Genomic DNA, 18,772 nt, shown 5'->3' on the forward strand with positions numbered 1-18,772 from the left:
AACTATGTCAATAATAACTTTAAATGTAAATGTCTATATATACCAATTCAAAGACAAAGATTATCAGATCAAATAAAATGAACAAGAACCAACTATATGTTGCCTAGAAGAAATCTACCTTAAATATGAGAACACATATTTAGGTAGGTAAAAAGTAAAGGGATGAAAAATGTACTATATTAACCAAAAGGAAGCTGGAATAGCAGTATTTATTTGAGACAGAGTTTACTTAAGAGTAATAGAAATTATCAGGAATTTAAAAGAGCATAATGATAAAGGTGCCAACTATAAATAAGACATAGCACTTTTAATATATATGAACCTAATAATGGGGCATCAAATATTTGAGACAAAAAATGAAAAAAATGCAATAAGAAATAAACAAATCCAAATCCACGATTATAGTTGGAGACTCCAACATACCTCTACCATTATGATAGATCTATCAAGCAGAAAATAAGCAAAAATATAGTTGAACTGAATAACATTATAAAGCAACTTGATCTAAGTGAAATTTATAGACAAAGAAGTCTCAGAAATCCCAATGGAGGTATGAGGTTGGAGTACATCTTACTCACCTCATCTTGCTGGTGTGAGGACATATTAAGAGTGAGTAAGTGTGTGTGTGTGTGTGTGTGTGTGTGTGAGTGTGTGTGTGTGTGTGTGTGTGTGTGTGTGTGTGTCTATTCCTACTTCTGAGACAAATAATGCTGAAACCAAGTATGGCTTGAGTAAATATTTATTTAATCTGAATTCTTAAAATATTATGATGCCTTACCTATAATTATTGTTTAAAAGTTTCTCTTTTTAAATCTATATGCCACCAGAGAATTGATTCTGAACCTTGGCTTATTTTCTGGTGCCTTGCTACCCACTAGGACAGTGATGGTGAACCTATGACACGTGAACTCATTTTTTGGTTGATTTTTATTTGTTAAATGGCATTTAAATGTATAAAATAAATATCAAAAATATAAGTCTTTGTTTTACTATAGTTGCAAATATCAAAAAATTTCTATATGTGACACGGCACCAGAGTTTAGTTAGGGTTTTTCAAAATGCTGTCACGGCGGGCTCAAAAGGTTCGCCATCACTGCACTAGGAGAACTCCCTGTTGTTTACATATTTGAAGTTAAAAACACTCACTACTTAATTCAGAGGGCTCTGATAAACCCCTCTTATGCCTACAGCAACTCTCCCCTGTTGGCTAGAACTGCTGCATAGGCTGTGCACTCTCTTTGGCTGCTCTCTGGATTCAGATTGGCCTCTGCATTTGTCCTACCATGGGCTTCCCTAGAGCCCAGCATATGTATCCAGTTCCAAGCTCCCCCAGCTTTTATTGTTCTAAGCCTTCTGTACTTAATTCTTTCATTCAAAATACTTACTATTTTACCACATTAAAATTAAAAATCTGAGCCACTTTGGTCCACATTGGATTGACAACTATACAGCCCACTGAGTGATAGGACCCATCAGTCATTCCTTTGAAGTTTTCAGTATCTCCATAGAATGCATTCCTTCTGAAGGTATATGAGCAAGTTTCTTAATTTTGTGCCAGTTCCAACAACAAAAGACAACCCAGGCAGTGAAGTCTTGTAAGTAGCCAAGAGGTAGATTGAAAAAGAAAAAAAACAAACTATTTATTTTTTTTTTAACCATCACATAGAATATGGTAGTTATGTTTATGGGTTTGGGAGTAAGACAAACTTGAAATCGTAGGTTTCTTATCCTCTCTAAACTTCAATTTTTCATCTATAAAATAAGTATAAAATAACTAATATTATAGGATTCTTCGAGAACTTAGTGAAATAGCTTGTGTAAAATATCTAGCTCAGTGCCTTGCACACAAGCTCTCCAACAGATATTCCCTGTCTCATCATTTTCCACTCAGGACCCCAAAGCCAGATATTAGAGCCCTTGTGTTTTATAAACTCTGGGTGAAAATTAGATTGTCATATGCTACCTTCAGGCATGTCTGGCTTAGTAAGAACTATTCATGTTGTTAATTTACACTATCAGCCTATATCTTCCTCCCTTCAGCTTCCTTTCCTCACCCTGAGGCTACTCTGTGATACAAATTCCATATCAATGACAGCTAAGATAGTTCTGTTATCCCACCAAGGACAGAAACATAAACCTGGCCCTGAGTGATGTAGCTCAGTTGGTTGAGCATCAGCTCATGAACCAAAAGGTCACTGGTTCAATTTCAGGTCAGGGCATATGCCTGGGTTGTGGGCTTGATCCCCAGTACGGGTCATGCAGGAGGCAGCCAATCCATGTGTCTCTCCTCCCTTCCTCTCTCTCTAAAATCAATGAAAACACATTTCTTTAAAAAGAAACATAAATTGTCTACCACCAGATCTTGTGTCTCTCTAGAGCCAAGACTTGAGACAACTTGATAAGTCACTTGGCTGCTCAGCCTTGGTTCTCCTAAAGGGGCATTGAAAACTCTCCAGATGTGAATAAACATTTTTCTTAAATATTTGATTTTACTTGTTAGTAAAGCCTAAGATTTTTCTGTTGAAAACCAGACTAAAACATGGCATAATACTTCCACTAATCAGGAAGGGAAAAGAAGTGTGATAAGAAGTATGGTTTTAGATATCCATACAACTCTGGGGGAGTCTAACAAAACAAAATGCCTACTATGATTAAAGTACCTAAAGTTAACCACGAGTCCCAATGGGTTATTACTATAATCAGGTAGCCTTTTAAACCTGAAGTTGTATACTTAAAAATTGACTATGCATAAAAATAATCTGACATAATAATATTCAACACAAACTTATTCACTGGCAATGTGTATCGGGTACAGAGCAGGTTCAGTTCTTAAAAAATACTTCCCAATGGATCAGACCACATAACCACTGGAACCCTTGAGTATCATTTTATTTGGTTTCTATGTTATGTGAGACTGTGCTAGATGCTTTAAAGGGTATACGAAAAATTAAGAGTATTCTTACATTCCAGGGAAACCTAGATTCAAACCTTAGCTCTACTACTAACTAGCTGTGTTAGCCTTGATTTCCCTATTGGAGCTTGTTATAAAGTCCATATGGCTTTTTTTTTTTTTACTATAAATATATCTTGTGCTACTGATACAGCGTATACTGTAGCCTGGACTTGCTCGTCCTTTCATGCTTTGGACCCCACTCAAAACTGACAGTCTTATATTGTCGCCAGGTAAATGGGCCAGAGCCACGTATGATATATGCTATCTCCAGATCCCAGAGGCTGCCTTCCCAGTGGTAGAAGTTGAGAGATAGATTAATTTGCCCTTTATTTATTCATAGGACGTTCCATTACATGCTCAACAACAAGGATTGACAAACTATAGGCCACAGACCAAATCCAGACTGCTACTGTATTTTTTTGTGAGCGAAGTTTCATTTTTTACAGAATCATGATGATTCAGATATGAATTATCTATGGCTATTTTCATGCTACAATGGCAAAGTTGAGTAGTTGTGATAAAGACTGTCCTTCGAGGCTTAAAATATTTACTACCTGACCTTTTTCAGGAAAGGTTTGCCAACAGCTGCCCAAAACCTCTGAACACTTAATAACTTTTCAAATCAGCAGAAATTCTGAATCTTTATACGGTTTATATACCATCATTCACAGTTCCTGTACTTTACCATATCTAACCATACTTGTCAAAGTCTACTAATCTATTCTGATTAAATAAGATTATGAGCTAGCAAGGACATCCTCTGACTTTCAACTTCACCTTAAATCAATAATTAATCACACTTAGCCTTTCACTGTCTTTCTCCAGTGCATCAATCAGACCTAGCAATGGCCATTCAATCCCATAACCCTTCACTGACTACTTCCCTGTACCTCTCAATCACCTGGTGTATTGCACCAGGAGAGCATTCTCATTCATACAGTGTGCTTTCTCAGTTCTCCATCAGTGGAACTTTGAACAATTTCACTGCTGCTGCATGTCACGTCTATCAGTCTTCCACCCACCACCAGGTAGGTGATGCACCTCGCAATTCCATCGTGGTGTCTGCCCTCTTGTATTACATCTGGTATCAACTGTCTTGGTTTGGGTTCCTTAGAAAAGGAGACAGCTTAACCCTACCAGTCCGCTGTACCGATTTTTTGGTAATTTCCACACAAAGGTGGAATATTGGCACTAGATGATAGGTAGATGAAAAGTAGACCTATTTTCTACAATGTCTCCAAGTTCCATCTTATTCTAACAACTTGTTTGCATGTAACTAACATTTTTCTATATCATGTTGGTTTTTTCTCTTTAATGCTCAGGAGCCCAGGTATAGGGGACAGTTAGGTTCAGGGCCTCAGGTCTGGTAGGATTAAGATGTAGGAGATCTTTTTAGGAGTGTGCACTAAAGATCAACTCCCAGAGGTGAAACAGCAAGATTGGGCAAAAGAAGGAGTTTGAATTGTGATGCAGTCACAACAGAGTCCTTAGCGGATCCAGCTCTGAGGCTGGAGTTGGATGGGCCTTTCAGAAATGTCCCAGATGGAGACGAGAAGGCAGTTAGTTGAACCTCCCCTTAACCAGATTTGTACATGGTCTTCCTGGAGTGAGGCAGTTCTCTTTAGTCCAGAGTACTTATTGGAAAAGCTTCTGCTAGCAAACTGGTAACAGGAAACAGTTTCAGCAGCTGGTGGAATGAAAGCCTTGGTCCTGAAGGGAGGATCTGGACAGCATTATACACTGTCTACTGCAAAGAGGTAATGGGAGAAAAATACTAACAGTGTGGTGTAATTCCAGTTGTGAGATTGTTGGAACATTTTGTAATAACAAAATCTAACAGATCTTGTGCTTCTTAGAAATGAAGACTGCATGCAGGGTTACATATATGCTGCTGGTAGGACACTCTGGAAAACAGTTTCGATAATTTCTTTAAAAAATAAACTTACTTATATATAACCCAACAATTAAACTCTTGGTCATTTATCCCCCAAAAAGAAAAATTTATGTTCACATAAAAACAACCTGTATAAAATATGCATAACATTTATATTCATGAAAGCTAAAAAATACACGACCCAGATACCCTACAATGGATGAATGTTTAAATAAACTGTGCTACATCTATACTATGAAATACTACTGAACAATAAAAAGGAATGAATTATTGTTACACATAACAACCTAGGTGGGTCTTTGTACTGAATTTTTTAAAAGCCAATCTTTATGTTGAAAAAATAAGCTAGTCAAAGAAAAACAAGTACCATATGATATCATTTCTATGTGAAATATAATGAACAAAATAAACTAACAAACAAAGTGGTGACAGAGTCATAGATACAGAGAACAGACTGACAGCTGTTAGAAGGGAGGGGTTTAGGGACTGAGTGAGAAGGGTGAAGGGATTTGGAAAAGAAAAGAAAAGAAAAGAAAAGAAAAGAAAAGAAAAGAAAAGAAAAGAAAAGAAAAAAGAAAAGATGACACAGACAACAGTATGGTGACTTCCAGAGGAAAAGAGGGACTGGGGGAAGTAGAAGATGATAAAGGGAGGATAAATGGTGATGGAAGGAGACTTGATTTGGGGTAATGAATACAAAATACAGTATATAGATGATGTATTATACAATTGTATACCTGAAACCTGTATAATTTTATTAACCAATATCACTCACAATAAATTCAATGTAAAAAGCCAATGTAGTCCATTATATAGCATTCTTGTAATGACAAAAAAGAACATATTAGCAGTGGCCACAGTTATAGCAGTTAGAGATGGGGAGGAGAGGAACTAGCTGTAGCTATAAAAGAATAGCATGAGAAATCCTTGTGATGGAATAATTATCTATGTTGACTGTAGTTATGTACACAAGCACACAAATTAATATATGTAAAGCTGGTGATATCACAATAAATTAAATTTTAGCAATGCTCATTTTCTGGTTATGGTATTATGCCAGATAATACAAGATACTACCAGTGAGTGAAGAGTGTACAAGATCTCGCTGCATTATTTCTTACAACTGCATGTGTATTTATGATTATCTCAACAACAGAAAGTTTAAAAAACTTGTTATATTTTTTACATCCTAGAAAATATTAAAATGGAAGTTTCAACAAAATCATAGTTTAGAAGCATTTTCAGGTGTGTTTTTTAATTGTTGTTGGCAGTGGTGTTTGCTTGTACAAACTTGAGTGCATATAGGTCAGGCTTTCATTCACCACATCTGGTCTAGGGTTGCATATGGACAGAGGACTCACATGTTGTCTTAGTAGAGGATAATATGCAGGCTTACATATATACTGCTAAGTATTTCAGCTCAGTATAAGGAAGAACATTAGTGCCCAATAACAGAATAAGCTGACTCAGAATGTATTGGGTTTTCGCATCCCGACATAGATTCAAGCGGGAAATGGATGGCTATTGAAGAAGAGGGATGCTTTAGTGGGAGTCAGTAAAGAGTGAGACACTTTATACATCGTTTCCAATGTATTTAGCATAATTGAAGGAAACATTTTCAATAAAAATTATGTAATATTCATATTCTTAAAATAGTCAGAAAATCATTTCTTCATGAATTAAAGTTGGGAACTTACAACTGATGCCCAAGAAAATAGATAACACCCTTTGATGTGATGCAACATTTTCTCTTTCCCAATAAACAATTTGTTACAACAGCTTTGTTTTTATGTATGCTAAATGAACATTTTTCGAAAATAAGAATGGGAATAATAATTTATATTGTATCAACCCTTGGATTTAGAATATTAACTACATTTTTCCACTGGTTTTTCTTCAATATTTAATAGCAACACCTCCACTTAATACATTAGCATATAATTTCATCATTGTGTTTCAAATGCTCATTCCCCCTCATCTGTCCCTTCTTTAAGAAGAAAGACTACTAGTACTTATTTTCTAATATTCTGGAGGAAGTGACTCTATTGAAAGGAAGAGTAAATTTATATTACATTGATGAATTATATTTCAAATAATGATAAATTCTCAATGAAAATATAAGAGAAAATTTAACAGCATTAATTTTTATAACTGGAAAAAATAACATGTTTCACACCATTTGCAATTGCCTTTCCTTTGTGATTATATATATATTTTATTTCATAAAAGAGGGATATGCTAATTAGCCCAGATATGCTAATTAGCCATGACCAGTATGCAGACTGACCATCACTCCAACACACAAGATGGCCACCCCCATGTGGCCACAAGATGACCTGCAGGGGAGGGCAGTTGTGGGCAACCAAGCCTACAGGGGAGGCCAGTTGGGGGAAACCAGGCCTGCAGGGGAGGGCAGTTAGGGGCTATCAGGCTGGCAGGGGAGGGCAGTTAGGGGCAATCAGGCTGGAAATAATCCTATTCAGCTCTAAAATTCAATGTATGCGTTCTTAGTGCTTTCTCTAGTCCAAAATTTCACCCACATTGGAATTTCTAGATGAGGACAATTTTTAATAACTTTTAAATAATTATTTTAAAATTTCCCTATAAATGACTATACAAGTGTATGTTTAATTACATACAATTTTATAATTGTTTCTAGGAATTTAATTTGATTATTTTCTGATTTGCTTTCTGCAGCATTACATTTTACCAAGAGGTTTGAAACTTTACTGGTAGAGAATGCTTATCCCTGAGTATTCTGTCATCAAAAAGTGCATATACTATATTCAGAAACCATTTCACTCACCCCAGGAATTTGAAGTATGCAGAACACACACGCTCCAGTTGAAATGTTTTTGTGCTCTGCAATTAAATTAAAAAGTAATAATGAAGGCTCCAGAGGAATTTAAGCAGTAGCTAATGCTAAAATGAAAGTTACATCAATTCTAGAAAGTGTGAAAGAATCATTTAACAAGCTTGAGTGATCAAAATGGATGATTGGAAATACTGTTCATGCTCTGAGCACAAGCAGCTGTCTTTAGTAGAGAGCCATCCCGTGTGTGTGTGTGTGTGTGTGTGTGTGTGTGTGTGTGTGTGTGTGTGATTCTAAGCAAAATCTAGATCACGGTCTTTGAGTATCTAGAGTAAATTGGGCTGAAAATATGTTTTGGATTTAGAGGATAACTTGGATTTCAAAAAATGTATTTATACATGTCCTACAGTCTTTTGCCACTAATAAGTCATCTAAGTGCCAATACAGGCTTCATTTTCACCTTTTTAGAGAAAGATTAATATATGCCAGGCTACTATCTAAACATACTTGCTTTACATTTGAAGATTGACTATGAATAGCAGTAGTCTATATGACTAAGAGCCTCTACTACTCTAAATAGATGCATTTTTAGATGTTGATTTCTATATTGAATGATTCAAAAACAAAAGCATTTTAGAGTAGTGAAATCATTATTAAAGTATAGGTACTATTCACACTTGCATCAGAATCACATAGGATGCTTATTAAAAATTGAGTTTTGGAAATCTTACTTAGATCTAATGAATGAAGATAGCAGCATGGAGGAGCTTAAGATGGAAAAAATAACTGAGAACTACATTTCAGGAAAGTTCCTAGATGGTTCCTTTGCTTCACATGTTTCATCTAGTAGAATAAACCATATCTCCTCCCTGGCTCCATCCAAGCCCCTGAAATTTGTGCCACCATAAAAACAAAATAATTCTAGAATTGAAATCAGCATACATTTTCAGTGCTCCATTAAAAACTGAACATAACTTGTGAACTTAGTGACTTAGCAGATCCCTACTAATAAGAATCCAGAAAGTACTTACATAGTTAGAATCATTGGGATAATTACAAGAAAGGTTTGGTAATGTTATTTGTTTGAGTTCAGAAAAGATTTTATCTTAGAGAATAGAGCATAATTATTAAATCAAAAACATATAAACATCTCCCAGAAGCAATACTTTAATTGACTCGGCAACATGTTGCCTTGCATTTTTACTGATTATTTCTAAGGGAAGTTGATGTGTGTGCTGTTTTATTGTTGGGGGGGGGGGGTAGGGGTAAATGGTTAATAAAACATCTTCCAGCTCTTTGGTTTGGAGGCGGGACCATCTGTCCAAATTAATGAGATTCACAGGCCCAGAACCTGACATAAATTAGACTGAGATGAAGGAGAAAGTTTAATGGAAATTGAAAGTAAGTCCCATAGCACCTACACTGGGCTTTTTCATGTAACACCGATTCTCAGCTGCATCATTATGATGATTTTGTCAAGAGTGAATTTGACACCGTGGTGTTCTTTCCTGGGGAGGGGAAAGGCAAGTTGAGACAGTGCTGTGTATTTTTACCCTATTAACAGGAGACTGAACAATCAGTTTTTTGTTTTTTTATATATATATTTTATTGATTTTTTATAAAGAGGAAGAGAGAGGGGTAGAGAGTTGGAAACATCGATGAGAGAGAAACATTGATCAGCTGCTTCCTGCACACCTCCTACTCGGGATGTGCCCACAACCAAGGTACATGCCCTTGACCAGAATTGAACCTGGGACCTTTCAGTCTGCAGGCCAATCCTCTATCCACTAAACCAAACCAGTTAGGGCAGAACAACCAGTTTTTTGTGTTTTTTTAAATCATCACTAAAACACATAAAAAGTCATTACAATTAAATATATTTAATTCTGAATGCAAATAAAATATTCAGATGAGTAACTAAATTTATATTAACTTGTTTTGATTTGATGTTAGCTGGGGAAAAACATTCACCTTAATCTTTAAAATAAAGCATTGGGTTATCATAATTGTATCTGTATGTTTGAGAGAGATTACATGTGTTAGTGTGTCTCCAGCAGTTAGAGCCCCCAGAATTAAATTTACTACTTCATTGCTGCAAAAACTATTACAGGTGAATTTCGCCCTATCTCATAGCAATATTCCAGTAAATGTGTCCAGAAGGAATAATAAATATTAACACTAAAATCCAACATTCACTGAAAGTATATATTTGCTAGATAATTCTATACAATAGATTCAAGATTCACTAAAGCCTGCTTCATTGAACCACTATATTCAGTCTTATTCCCAGACATTTCTTATTGCTTATGATTTTAAAAAATTATAATTTTAACTAAGCTAAGAAAAGTACAGTAAATTAACATATTAGTGTAAAAGATAATAAACATAAAGTTCCATGTCTAAATATTAAGCAAAAAAATAAAAATATTTAAGGTAAGAATGACCCATACATATACCCACAAATATAATTTTAGCAAGTTCCTTACTGAACACATTATGGGCCCTCATGGTACAGTTTAAGGTCAAATCTTGCTCAGAATAAATATTGGAATGATTGAATCAAGCTATTAGATATTATTCCTAAACATTAAATATCTTCTACCAGATATATTGAGATGAAAAGAAACCCATTTGCTCACCGGCTAAATATGGAAACAGGACTAAAACTTGTTATATCATTCAGTTGTACAATTAATAACATAAATGTAGCATAGACATCCTTCCTAGTCCTAGTATTAAGTAAAATAACATTCACTTTTGAAATGCTATTTCTCTGTTCTTTATTTTTATGTTATTTTAAATTTAAAAAATCCTCAGTGAGGATATGTTTCCATTGATTTTTAGAGAGAATGGAAGGGAGGGGAGAGACAGAAAGAGAGAAACCATGTGAGACATGTGAGAGAGACATTTCGATTTGTTGCCTCCCTCATACTTGGGCTGGGGATGGGGATTGAGCCTACATCCCATGTACTTGCTCTTGACCAGAATTGAACCCAGGACCCTTAAGTCCATGGGCCAATGCTCTACACTGAGCCAAACCAGCTATAACTCTGTTCTTTACTTTTTTAATGTAAGTTATTTTATTATTTTATTACATTTATTGGAGTGACATTGGTTAATTGAGTCATATAGGTTTCAAGTGTACACTTCCATGATAATGATCTATAGATTTCATTGTGTGTCCACCACCCAAAATCAAATCATCTTCTGTCACCAAATATTTGGCCATTTTTACTCTCCCACCCCGACCCCCACCCCTTTTCTTCTGGTAACCACCATACTGTTGTATGTATCTATGAGCTTCAGTTTTATATGCTACCTTTGAATGAAATCATATGGTTCTTAGCTCTTTCTGACTGACTTACTTTGCTTAGCATACTATTCTTAAGGTTTATATATGTTGCAAGTGGCAGTACTTCATCTTTTCTTATGGCTGAGTAGTATTTCATTGTAAATATGTACCCCCTCTTTCTTTATCCAATTCTCTATCAAAGGACACCTGGTTGACTTCATGCCTTGGCCATCATGAACAATGCTGCAGTGAATACAGGGGTGCATATATCTTTGCAAATAAACGTTTTTGAGTTTTTTTGGATGGACACCCAGGAGAGCCATTTCTGGGTCATATGGTACCTCTATTTTTAATCTTTTGAGGAACCACCAGGCTGTTGTCCAAAGTGGCTGTACCAGTCCACATTTCCTTTAGCAATGAACAAGTGTTCCCTTTTCTCTCCAACCTCTCCAACACTTGTTATCACTTGTCTTGTTGATAATAACCACTCAAGAGTTATGAGGTGGTATCTTGTATTTTAGATTTGCATTTCCTTAATAGCTAGTGAGATTCAACATCTTTTCATGTATCTGTTGGCTGTTGTATGTTTCTTGGGAGAAGTGTCTGTTAGGTCTTCTGCCCATTTTTAATTGGATTGTTTGTTTGGTGTTGAGTTTTATGAATTTCTTATACATTTTGGACATTAGCCATTGTCAGACCTGTTTGCAAATATCATCTCCCATTCAGTTGGTTGCCCTTTTGTTTTGTTGTGGGTGGTTTCTTTTGCTGTGCAGATACTTTTTAGTTTGAAGTAGTCCCATTCATTTATTTCTGCTTTTCCTTTCCTTTCCTTTCCTTTCCTTTCCTTTCCTTTCCTTTCCTTTCCTTTCCTTTCCTTTCCTTTCCTTTCCTTTCCTCTCCTTTCCTTTCCTTTCCTTTGAGTAAAATTCCTAAAATGTTCTCTCCAACCAAGATCCATAAGTTTAGTATCCATGTTTTCTTTTTCTAGGTAATTTACTGTTTCAGATCTTATATTTAGGTCTTTGATCCATTTTCAATTAATTTTTGTACATGGGGACAAACTGTAATCTAGTTTTGCATGTGGCTTTTCAATTTTCCCAGCACCACTTATTGAAGAGACTTTCTTTTCCCCATTGTGTGTTTTTGGCTCCTTTGTCAAAATTTATTTGCCCTTATACATGTGGTTTTATTTTTGGCCTCTCAATTCTGTTATATTTAGATTCTAGCTAATCACAGTGGTGCTTAGATTTGCAGCAACCTTGTCTTCTGGGAGCTTGTTAGAAATGTGGAATCTCAGGCCCCACCCTGGGCTTGCTGAATAATTATATTCATTTTAATAAAATTCCCAGATGATTCAAATGAACAGTAATGTCTTAAAAGCACTGATTTAGGCTATAATAAACTGTCACTGTTTAAATTAACATTTCACTTTGCTGAGGCCTAAACAAATGAGTATGGTATTTTGCCACAACATGAAATGATTTTAGAGCTGGAGGGCAATCTTTGAAACCATCTTACCTAATTCTCCTCTTGTATTGATTAGGAATCTAAGAGCTCAAAAGATGAAATGACAAATTCAAGGTCATGCAGCTATTTAAACACATAGCTAAAATGCAAACTCAGATACCATTCATTCCAACTCAAATGTGGAAGAAAGGCAAGACTCATGAAAATAGTAAGTGAAATTTGAATAATTTTTTTCCTACCTTTTATACCAGAAAGAAAAATAGTACAACTCTCTCACTCTCACTTTTGCCTCACAAAAATACACACATTTGTTTGTTTGTTTTCTCAGATTATACATAATTGGAATAAGCTATCATTTGTACCTAAAATCAGACTTTAAATATCTCTTCCCCTGAGAACCTTTATTTTGCTAGTTCTGTTCATCTGAATCTCTTGCCTCTTACTCTGCCAGTCATTTTAAAGCCAGTGTGTTGTTCTGATGAGCTAACTAAATACTATCCACACTATTGTGGAAAGAACAGGTTGTTTAGCATTGAAAGAAAAATGTTCTTTTGAAGGCAGGGGGAGAGAGAACAGAGAGTGGGGACTTGGATGGTGTTTTTTAATGGTTGGCAACTAGTAGTTAACCTTCCTAGTCCAGAACTCTCAGGGCAGTTACATCTATGTCCTAGTAAAAGGGAGTGAATCTTCAACACTAACAAGTCACAAGTTAGTGTGCTCCTGAGGCAGTTCATGAGCATTCCTTGTATGCTGTTTTTATAGCTAATCTTTGCAGTATGTTGCTCAAGCTATACATGTAGCAGAAATGCAATAAAGAAAGAGTCATAGAAGGGTAACTACTGAGAAATTTAAGGGAATGTTTTCAAAATTTACTTAAAATATTTTACCGGCATAGAAATAAATACAATTCTTAAAACATTATTATGCTAGATTTTAAATTCTTTTCAGTGTGCAAGTTACACTTTAAAAATAAGGTATATATTGTCAAAGATGATTAAGTAGCTCTCTCGTTACCACACACACACACACACACACACACACACACACACATGCACACACAGGCACTCACACACACAAAGGGATGATAAATTCTGGCTAATGAGTACCTCAACAACAGGGAAGGACAAGGATGTGAGAAATTTAGTTGGATCTGCACTTTTTAAAAAAATTTATTAAAACTGACATTAATTAAAGAAGAAAGTGAAATATGTCTTGGGCAGAAAGAAAGTATAGGCAAAGGCCCTGTGGAAGGAGGAAGCAGGGTATATTTTGGGAATCAAATGAGGTCCAGTGAAGAGGGAGGTGAGGAAGCAAGGGAAAGACTAGAATTAGAGACACTGGAGGCAGACAAAGCATGAAACCATTCACAGGAACGGCTACTGATAAGCAGAGTTACACTGAGTGAGCAAAATTTAAGCACTGACACATTTGTCCATTGCTAATAAATGGGGGCTTTTAATGGATTACTATATTTTCCTAAGTGAAAGATAGTCTTACCATCACTTTAGAGCTATCTATGGTTAATGATTACATTAATATCAGTGTCATTACTTAACTCAAACAAAAGGTTTTGGAACTAAGACTAATACTGTGTATAGTTACTAGAGAATTTTCTAGACTTAATCTTGCCTTGAACAAGATTGTGTATGTACTCTGGTAGGTAGACTATCTCTCCTAAATATGTTCATTTCTTCATTTCAAAAACCTGTGACTATGTTACCTTGCCTGGCAAAAAAGAATTTGCAGATGGGATTGAGTTAAGTATTTGGGGTATTTGAGATTATCCTGGATTATCCAGATGGGTGCAATGTAATCACAAACATCTTTATAAGAAAGAGGCATATGGGTCAGTCAGAGAAGATGTGGCCACTGCAGGAGAAGTTAGAGCAGTGGTTCCCAACATGGGGCACATGCCCCACAGGGGGACAATTTGACTTTAAGGGGGGCAATTCAAGAATGAGTTATTAACAGTGAATTTTTCGCACTTCTTATGGTAACTCTCACACACACACATATTTGACATATATTGTGACATATTTATGCAGTTAAGTTCTCTATTATATGTTTTGAAAATTTATTTGCTATTTTTTTCATATCACTTCATATTATTATTATTTTTTAACAATTTCCTAGTGATTTCTTCCTCAGTACTTCAACTGTCCTTTCATTCTTTTATTTTTCTCTTTCATGGATGCCATGTTCTTTGGAAGCTTGTTTAGACCAAGTTAATGGCCTGTTAGGTTTCCTCCACATAAATAGCAGTTCACTTTTTGAATAATAAGAATTATATGTCACAGGGGGACATCAGGATTTTAGAGATGCTTAGGTGTGGCATGGCCAAAAAAAGGTAGAGAACCATGGGGTTAGAAGGATGCTGTCACAAACCAAAGAATGCAGACACTAGAACCTGGAAAAGGCAAAGACCAGATTCTCCCTGACAGGATCCAGAAAGAACAGAATCCTGCTGACCCAGTTTAAACCTCTGACCCCAGGAGCTGTAAGATAGTAAATTTCTATTGTTTAAGCCACTAAATTTAAAAGTGGAAATTTGTTACAACAGCCATGGAAACTAATATGGGTACCTAGCATAAACTGAATGAAGGCATAAAAGTAAAGCAATTTCAAGGATTTTTTGTTGTTGGGTGATATTGATAAAGGTATGCAACTCCTCATTTTACACAATTCAACAACATAGAGTTGCACCATCCAATATAGTAATCACTAGTGCCCTGGGACAATTGAGCACTTGATATGTAACTAACCTTGATTGAGAATAGATGAAAGCATAACATACATAGTGGATTTAGAAAAGAGTATGAAAACTGAATGCAAAATGTCTTATTAATAATTTTATATTGATTATATTTTTAAACTAGGGGCCCGGTGCACAAAAGTTTGTGCACTCGGGGAGGTCCTTCAGCCTGGCCTGTGCTCTCTCGCAGTCTGGGACCCCTTGGGTGATAACCACCTGCTGGTTTAGGCCTGCTCCCTGGGGAATTGGGCCTAAGCTGGCAGTCAGACATCCCTCTGGCAGCCCAGGAGCCTTCGGGGGATGTTCACTTGCCTGCAGGGAGTAGGCCTAAGCTGCAGTTGGACAACCTTAGTGCTGCTGAGGAGGCGGGAGAGGCTGCTACTACCACCGCTGTACTGGCAGCCGTCAGCCTGGCAGAGCTCCTCCTGTGGGAGTGCACTGACCACCAGAGGACAGCTCCTACATGAGCGCCTGCCCCCTGGTGGTCAGTTTGTGTCATAGTGACCAGTCATTTCCAGTCATTCTGCTGTTAGAGTCAGTTTGCATATTACCCTTTTATTATATAGGATAGAGGCCTGGTGCACAGATGGGGGCTAGCTGTTTTGCCCTGAAGGGTGGGGGTCCCGCTTGGGTGCCTGGCCAGACTGGGTGAGGGGCTGATGGGTGTTTGCAGGCTGGTCACACCCCCTTCAGGGTGGGTGTCCCCACTGGTGTGCCTGGCCAGCCTGGGTGAGGGGCTGATGGCTGTTTTCAGGCTGACCAAGCCCCCCGGCGATGGAAGCTCCCAGCCTCTCCTTTTTTTTTCTTTTTTTTTTCTGGGATTTATTTACCTTCTATAATTGAAATTTTGTTGCCTTCAGTGGAGCTCAGAGCCGGCTCCTGCTTGCTCCAGCTCCGTGGCCACGGCTGGCTGATAGCAGGTATCTGGGGTTTATTTATCTTCTATAATTGAAAATTTGTTGCCTCAGTGGAGCTCAGAGCCGGCCAGAAAGCTTGGCTTCCTCCATCATTGGGGCAACCAAGCCTCTTGCTCACTTCAGCTCCATGGCTCCCAGCCGCCATCTTGGTTGGCTTAATTTGCTTATAGTCACTCTGATAGGCTGGTGGGTATGGCATAAGGCATAGCAAAGGTACAGTTAATTTGCATGTTTGTCTTTTATTAGATTAGATGGTAATATTTTGGATAGAGTTAAATAAAATACGCTGTTAAAATGGGTTCCACCAGTATTTTACTTTTTAATGTAGCTAGTAGAATATTTGAAATATTCTAAATAGTCAAGTTACAGACTACCATTATTTTTCTATTGGATAGGACTCATATAGACATTTCTACAATGGCTCTACAATTTAGACATCATCTTGTATTGAGAAATTGCATAAATTCAGAGTCAAACTCCAAGTTAGATATTGTTGATACTTAAAAAATATTGTTAAACAAATGAGCTCACATTTAATATATAAATATGTGCCAGCTCAGAGTGTACATATGAATGTATTTTGCATATATAAAAATCACTAAGGTAACCTGCAAGATATTCTTCTCAGTATCAACTTTGAAATCTAATGTTCTTTGAAATTTTGTTATAAAGCATGTCTCTTCAATCTCATCTTTTATTTTGATTCTCTGAATATGGCATGATTTTTCCCTTTCTCAAGTTATGTAAACCTTCACTGAATTGTAATAATGTATCTAAGAAATGAAGAACGGTTTTGTTCATCTTGGCAAATACTTTGCATTGATTTTAATAATACTTGCTGTCACATATGTGGCAAGAGAATAGATTGGACACTAATGGAAATCAATAAACTAAATCTGTTAACTGAACAGTCTAAATATTAATAGCTATGAATTTTAACAAGTCCCTTAAATTCAAAGTTTTTTAACCTCCACCAATTGGAATATTTCTCAAGATACATTTCATATTTACTTAAAGCTTCATAAATTGTATTTTTTACTTAATTATTCTTGATGCTTCATAATTATTCTTGATGCTTCATAAATTGTGTTTTTTACTTAATTAGGTAAAGTATAAATGCACTCCCCCAAAAAATAACCCACCATATTTTGATGATAATATTGTATTATATGTGATTTTTTAGTGTGAATCATAAAGAGGAAATTAAATGGTATCAAAGGTGAAAAAATAAATTATGGTTGTAAACAAATCATAGTTATAACCTTGAATAAATGAGAAGTGGGTCTGAAAGTCATTTCCCTGGCAGCCCATTTGTCGATTAAATTTCTCTCATCTGTTAAAGTGTGTCGCCGCAATTATCATTATTCATGCAATGTACAAGAATTCATTCTAAGTGCCATGTCTGTCTCCTCTGCACTTATTCTAAATGCATTTAAAGGGCAATTATTCTTAAAGGATAACTTAAAAATCCTCTTTCTGGTTATATTTCCATTTGTAAAATCAGATTAGAATCTAAATATATTTTGCTCACAAAATAAGTTCAGCAAAGATGATGGAGCCATATTTAAAATTTCTAAATCTAAATTAAAATAGTTATAAAACTTGATCCTGTAATTTACTTTCTTTTTAATTAAAGGCCCCAAGTATTCTGGCTTACCTCTATCTAATCACCAGTAATCTTCTATAGAAACATAAGCCAAAAGACAATTTTTGAAGTGCTCAAACAGTGTTGCATCAGTTTATTTGTTTTCATTAAGTAAGCAAGTAATATATTATAACTATCTTATATCAGGTATAGTGAATAGTAAATTAAACTATTTTGATAAAGTGAAGGAAACGCAAATATTGAAACAGAGAGAACACCAATGGATGAATTTAAAAGCATCGTGGTTTTAAAGGGATGGCATAAAAGAGAGCCATTTAAAGGAAATTAAGAAAAAGCAGCCAATGAGATAGAAAGAAGCCCAGATAAAAGTAGTTGTGTCATGGAAATCCAAAAAGCATGACTCCTTATAAAGTTGAGTCTGGTCAAATGTCACATAGGCATCAAGCAAGACCAGGATTAAAAAGGGTCTATTAGATACAGAAATTTGAAGGTGTCTAGTGGACTTACTGAGAGTAATTTTTCTTGGAAATAAAAGAAAGGCAATCAGATTGAGATTAATAAATATAGAATATTAAAAATTTGTTAAAGAATGTTTATTTGTATAATGCATATTTACTTATAAAATATGTATTATGTTAATTTTCAAAATTATAGCAGCTGAAAGAGTAAAGAATTAATGCTCCTGTTCTACTCTCTCCTATTCCATTCTCCCTACAGAAACTCACTCTGGAAAAAAAAAAAAATGCCATTGAGCCAGCAATACCTCAATATACTTCGATCTGTTTCAGACTTTCCTGCTCCCTCTTCCATTCATCAACCTTCTCTAAGATAAGGAAGCAGTGGCAGGTTTGGCATGGGAGGCTTAAGATAGATCTCTATTGGGATACATGTCACTTGGTAGGAGGCTCTATTTTATAAGAACACTAGTGTCCCAGTGCATGGATTCATTCACCTTGAAAGGAAATTAATTAGAAGAAATATTTTAATATCTCTATTCACCCTTTCTCTATAGTAGAAGTGTCAACCAAATTCACAATCGACAATGACAGATTGAAACACACACATGTGGTTGGCGCTGG

This window comes from Myotis nattereri, assembly GCF_964212035.1.
Source record: "Myotis nattereri genome assembly, chromosome: 3".
NCBI lineage: Eukaryota > Metazoa > Chordata > Mammalia > Chiroptera > Vespertilionidae > Myotis > Myotis nattereri.